The following is a 6,629-nucleotide window of genomic DNA, read 5'->3' on the forward strand; positions in this document are numbered from 1 at the left end:
ATGGAGAGGACCTGACTTTCTTTCCAATATTGCAAAATTACTTTGTCTTCATTAGACATAGGTCTACAGTCCCCTCCATGCTTGTCCTCATCTCCTTCTTGTGACACAGGACCAGGAAAGCTTCTGACCAAAATAAAGTGACACCAAACTTGACTGAAAACTCCTGCAACATATAGGGGTCAGGTGTTTCTCCAGACTGCCCAGAGGCTGATTCAAGAGAGCAGGCTGTAATCAGGCCTCCAGAGATAGCAGTGTGGCATGTAAAAGCTTAAGATCTAGGAGCATAGGCAAAGGCAGAAGGATGTTTTGAAAGTGGGTTATACACCATGGAGAGCTGCAGAGAGTGCAGATGGCAAGGAGCAACCAGGCCATAGCACTCTGGGATTCTCCTTTGTTGCTGCCATAAGATAGCAGGTGGTTTATTTCCGACCTGATGCTCGTGTTTCCAGTGGGGGCTAAGAAGTGGTAGGCCGTCATCTTGGAGAAGATGAGAGCTCAGGGTACCTGTTTTGACTAGTCTGAACAAGGATATTTTTGCAGGAACATGGGAGAAACTGGAGAGAAATCAGCCTGGCCCCACAAAAACACAGGCCCTGTGTGCATCCTTCTGTCCTCTTCAGGAGCAGGCAGCAGGCTTCCAGCTATGGCCAAGTCTTCCCTGCAACCAAAGCATTTGTATAGAAAAACTGGAGAAAATTTTGCAGTAAAGGTTGTTCATGAGCTGAGCAGGGGAGGTCCAGATCAAAGGAATTCTCTGTTCCCTTTTGCTCAGCTCTTCTTTTCAGGAGAGAAACCTGGAGTGCTGTGTCCATTTTTTGCTCCCCAGGTAAGTCAGGCAGTGACTTGCCAGAGAGAGTCCATCAGAGGGCCACCAGGCTGAGCAGGGACTGGGGTGCAGAACCCCTGCAGGGAGGTTTAGATCTTTGTTTATCAGTACAAAGAGCATATGAAAGGGAGATCTTACTGCTGTCTCCATCCACCCTGGAGGATGTCAAAAGCTAGACCCAGGCTCTAGCCACAGCTGCACAGTGACAGGATAGAGAGCAATGGATGGAAGGTACAACTTTTAGACATCATGAAGAATCTCTTCTCCACAAAGGTTTTCAAACACATGCCAGAATTTCTTGAATTTTCTGTGGAGATATTCAAAACTATGCCAGACACACCCCCTGAGCAGCTCAATTTCACATAGCCTTGCAGGATCAGATCACCTCCAGAGGTTCTTTCTACTCCATTATCACATGCCTCTATGAAATACATTGGAACTGTTGTCACAGTGCCAGAATTGGATACATAAAAAGCAGGAGTGGATGGTAGTGGCTAAATTATCCTTTCTACCTTACGAACAGTGGGTGACTCTGCCTAGTGTTTATTTAATCACTGCTGTGGTCAAGAGTACTGTGCAAATTATCTACTTTTTTTTTAAGTGGTAGTATATTGATTGTTTTACCTCCTTAGGAAGCACTGTTATAAAAATCTTTATACTCCCGCAAGTCCTTTAGTAAAGAGGATAAAAATCAAATTTCACAGCTGTGCTAACATTAGGCCCGGACCATTTTCAGTACATATTAAATAAAAAATGCTAAAATAACATTAAAAGCCTAATTTAAGCTGACAAAGGGAAAGAAATCAGAATTTGGATGAAGAAAAGATGAAAAGAAAAGTAACCTCTCTCTAGACATATACACACCAACTTTCTAAAGTTTTTTTAATAATATTTATATTTCTTTTGGAAAAAGTCAAATGTCCCTGGGACTATTAGGGAACAAATAACATGGGATCTTTTCCAAAATAATCTATTGTAATTCAGGATTTTCATAAATGTTAAAATATTAAATATAATTACTAATTTTTAACATATCATATTAAGGATATTGGGTTTTTATGTTCCAGTTAAATCCTTTGGATTTGTTATATTGGAAATACTGCATAATAAAAAACTTAGAATAATAAGTGCAGCTAAATGCACTTCTACAAAAGCACTTAAAGGATATTCAGAGCAACTTCTCAAATGCAAACAGATCACAGTCATTGTTTATTTTGGGGAGAGAAGTAGATCAGGAAGTTCAGCTAGTTCAAGTGTATTTTTAGAGAAAGACAAACTTTCAGAACTTCTCATGTCAATATATCAGTGAGAGTTACAGGGGCATCCCATGTCTAGATTGCAGAAAAATTAGAACAAGAATGAATAATTGTAAAAATGGCATAATTTTTATGGATGGCTCTGTGTATAATTTCTACCTTCTAATCAGCTTTGAATAAACCTGCACTTGCTGCAACAGTGTTCTTTGTTTCGTATTAGATGGATAGTCTGTAGATTTGGTGGAAAAGGTGGTGCAACTATTTCCTGTCTTATTGTGCACTACAGATGTACATGCATTGCGAGGTGGTTTAAAATTCCTTTTGAAGCTTACTTTTGCATTGAAAAGCATTTACAGTAATGGTGCACACCATCTATGATTACGTACACTGAAGCTTTGGAATAGAGTGTGCTAGGGAATAGATGAGGCTTGGTCTGAGGTCACCAGGTACAAACATCTGTTGAGTGATCACTGGTGTTCTGCACTGCTGAATTTGCTCAGACACATCGGATCTGGAAGAGGAAACCAGGGTCTGAAGTGTCAGCCTCTGTTATCACAGGGTGAGTGACCTTCCAAAATGTATGATAAATCAAGCTCTTCTAATTATTTTTCAATGCAACATTGTCTCAGATTTCCTCAGCTGATATCAGATAGTCTACCCTTACTGCATCTTTTAGTCTTGTGGATGTAGATTTTCCTGAAAGAAAACACCTATTTTTTTTTTAAACAGGGGCAGATAGTTTTTAACCAAGCAGAAAAAAAAGTAACTGTTAGCTTTATCTTTAAAAATACTTTCTGTAATATATTAATGTGTGGTATACCTACACTTAACATGGAAACTATCTATACTGGAAGAAAATCATACTAAAGATAAAATTTCAGTATAAAAGCTAAAAAATACTCTGAAATTCTATTTTAAACGGTTCAGCCACAGTCAATTCAAGTGAAATCACTGGATTTTTCTTATTATTCAACATAGGCCATAGAAGATGAAAAAACTGGTTGTAAAAGGTAGAAAAAAGGTATTGAAATAAAAAAAAAACAAAACCAAAAACCAACAAACAATGAAGCAGAAAAAACAGTCCTTCTCCTGCTCATCTGCAACTTGCCCTTGAAGGCCGATGTTCTACTTGAAAATTTCTTTGCCACCTACAAGACGTCATCTGATGTCAGCCCCTCTCTAATGACTCTCATGGTATTATCACAAGTTTCCTATCTGTGCACATCAACAAGTAGCATGCCAGTGCCAGCTCTCACAGCTGCAAGGACAAGGATTGGTTTAGAACATCAACAGAGATTTTGGCTGCAACTCCAGTGTCTCCAGCTAGTTTGTGGACTGTGTTTGCCTTTGGCCATACCATGGGCGTTGTAGTATGAGATGTTGGTCTATGTCAGACAATCCAGAACCATTTGGAGGTAATCTGGAAAGCCTTTACTTCTGAATTTGATAGTGTGTGAATGACTTAGAGATAATTTTTTTTAACAATTAAAAACCAATTCAGAAAAAAAACAATTAAAAAATAACCCCAAGCACCCAAACAACAGGTGACATGTATATATGAACTACTAGATATGTAAATTTATTCAGAGGGAAAAATAAATAATGATTTAAAGTTTTTTTAATAGACATATTCAATCAAAAGAATGTGTTACTTTTCTACTAAAGTAAAGTGTCTGAAAATTATTTATACTGGCATGACATGAGAGTTATGACAATTGGTTTTGGGTTTTTTTAATCCCCCTTCCCAATACCCCACCCCTGAGAAAGTTTAACAAGACCCACCAACCAAAAAAGGTAAATCTGTATAACAAAGTCTTGGATATTTTGAAGTTGTCCATAAAAGTGTACCTTGTGTGGTCTGATACATAGCTCATGATGTAGTTTTCAAAAATGTCAAGCATACACATGACTTATAAGCACATATCGCTTTTCGGTTTTGACAATTTTAGATTAATCACCCAAAGGCCAGAAGAGCAAAGAACATTCATACCCAGTAGAAAATGTATTTTGCAGTAAATTTAGCTTATGAATGAAAACCTGCTGAAACTACGTTCTTATAGCCAAAGTGCTCATCCTTTCTTGGCAATAATCCAGTTGTGTTTTATGGAAAATATACATATCTATTTAATAAGCTTCCTTCTCTACATTAATACATGGCTACATTAAATCACTGTTTTTTCATGCACAGATGTTACCCCTCTTTGTCTTGTACCAAAGATGATCTTAATACACATAGCATAACGTTTGCTTTGATGAAAACCTGTCTAGCAGAAGATATCACTTGGTCATCCTACAAGAAGAATAATGTTTTTATAGCTTTCTATCATTTTTTTTCAGGGAATTTGGGTTCATCTCTCTTTCCTTCCATTCTCCATACTCTCTTCAGTTTGTCTATAGCCGCTGTATGCTTCACGTGGTTTTTGCACATAATGATTTTATGGAGAAAAATAAAAAATTAGGAATAATCACCTATACAATTGTAGTCTAGGAAATTCTTGCTGTAACCATTGTTTACCTCCTCATTTTACAAAACTTTAGCAGCAAGTCAGCAGATTTATGTTTTAGATAAAAGTCACCTAATTGCATTCCTTGGTTTGAGAAAAATAAACTTACAAAAAACTCATCTGTCTTGACTACAAAGTGAGTTTACAAAAGAACTTTAGTACAGAAAAATACTGGACAGGGTTCTGAATAGTTTTCTTCTTGCAATATTTATATAAACTACTTTTAAAAGCATAGGGACTGTTTTCCCTCTTCATACGTTTATAGCATAAATATCGTCAATGGAGGTAGGAATGCACGTTTGGACAATAAACCTTTTAAAGACTATGACTGAAACATACAGAACTAGGAAAAGAATCCCTTAAAGAAGAAATGCACCAATAATTAATGCAGCAATCTGGAGTGCTTTATGAGCATATTGCTAGTTCACATTTTTAGTGTATCAGTGGAGACGGAGGTGTAGTAACTAACTTTTGGTGATCTCACAGTGAGCCATATCATGCAATGTTAGCAATATCAGTTTAAAATTTAAATATATGTGGACGTCTAAAGAAAAATTAAAAAAAAAAAGACCTCTTGAAGTCTTCAAACAACGTCAATGTCTATAAAAGCAAAGAATCGAATCAAACCTACTGCACTCACAGAGATTTTCTGTAGGGACTTGTATGTTTGTTTAAATCAAGCTATTGTTCTAACAGAGATACACATGGTTTGATTGCTTTTTTTTTGTGGTAGGTTCCTTAATCTGTATTTACAGAGGGCAGAACACTGGAATTTAATATTAAGGTGAACAAATGCATTTTGCTCAGCTGAATATTCCATCCCTATAGAGATAAATACCTTTTACAGGTTAGACATTTCCATTAAGGCTTACTGAAACCAAAGGAATTTGCTTTTGGAAAATTCTGAATTAAAGAGTAAGCAGGTAAGCCAATTTCTTGAGTCAGAGTATTCTGCAATGACATCTGTGTAACAGTGACATTGTAGTTTATTAGCTAAATGTTGCTGCCTTTAAATGAAAAAAAGTTGGAAAATTTCTACATTCAAAGTCCACACTGCTAAATCCTGAACGCTGATAAAATAAGCAAATTTCCTATGTTTAGTCTGTACTAAGCATGATGGGCTCCTCTAGAACTAACAGGGTTAAAGCTTTCAAGCTGTTTGTGTGAGGCAATCAGAGAGGCCCGACCTGAGAGGAAACAAGCTGGAATGCAGAGTGGTGCTGGTGACAGTTGTATGGCATGATCAGCACATGGCAGGATGAGGCTTACAGCACAGTCTTGCAAGAACTAAATGAAATATAAAATTCCACCCGGAAAACCTTCATAGTGTTATCCAGTGCATTGACCCTGGAAAATTCATAGACTGTCTTATAGTACCTTTGGTCTAGATCACATATAAGTTTTACCTTTTCAGTTATGCTCTTAGCTATTGAACTCCAGATCTTTCAGTCACGTGTCAAAATAAATACTGTCTGACAGCTAAAGAATACCTTTATCATTCCCCGTTGCTCACTGACTTCATAGAAGCATACCTTTAGTCTTCACAAGAAAAAAGGAGGCTGTGATCTCAATATTTCAACACTTTTATTTACCTTATCTGTAATATAATTAATAGATGACTGCATAAAGATCAAGGTGGCTATCAAAGAAAATGAGACAGCTTCATATGAAACTTGCTCTTTTGAATCAGTCTAGGACTCTATCAAAGCATGTGTGATAATTTCATGTAAATCCCGGTGTTCTGAATCTGTATCTTTTAACCTGTACATACCATTTTTAACACACTACATTTCAAAGACATTCAAAGCTGATCTAATTTGTATTACAGAATTACATTATAATCTGCAAGCAGCACATCATACTGATTTCTTAAAATTAATGTGGAAGCTCATTATAAAGACATCTACAGAGGGCTCGTGTAGTCTTTCTCAAAAATACTGTTACTTAAACCAACCACATATTCTATTTAAAGTACACCTTTTTCTAGCCAGTCACATCTTTCTCTGAAGTCTGGATTTTGAAATTTTGCATTTTGAGCACAAA

The sequence above is a fragment of the Geospiza fortis genome, unplaced genomic scaffold, assembly GCF_000277835.1.
Source record: "Geospiza fortis unplaced genomic scaffold, GeoFor_1.0 scaffold206, whole genome shotgun sequence".
Taxonomy (NCBI): Eukaryota; Metazoa; Chordata; class Aves; order Passeriformes; family Thraupidae; genus Geospiza; species Geospiza fortis.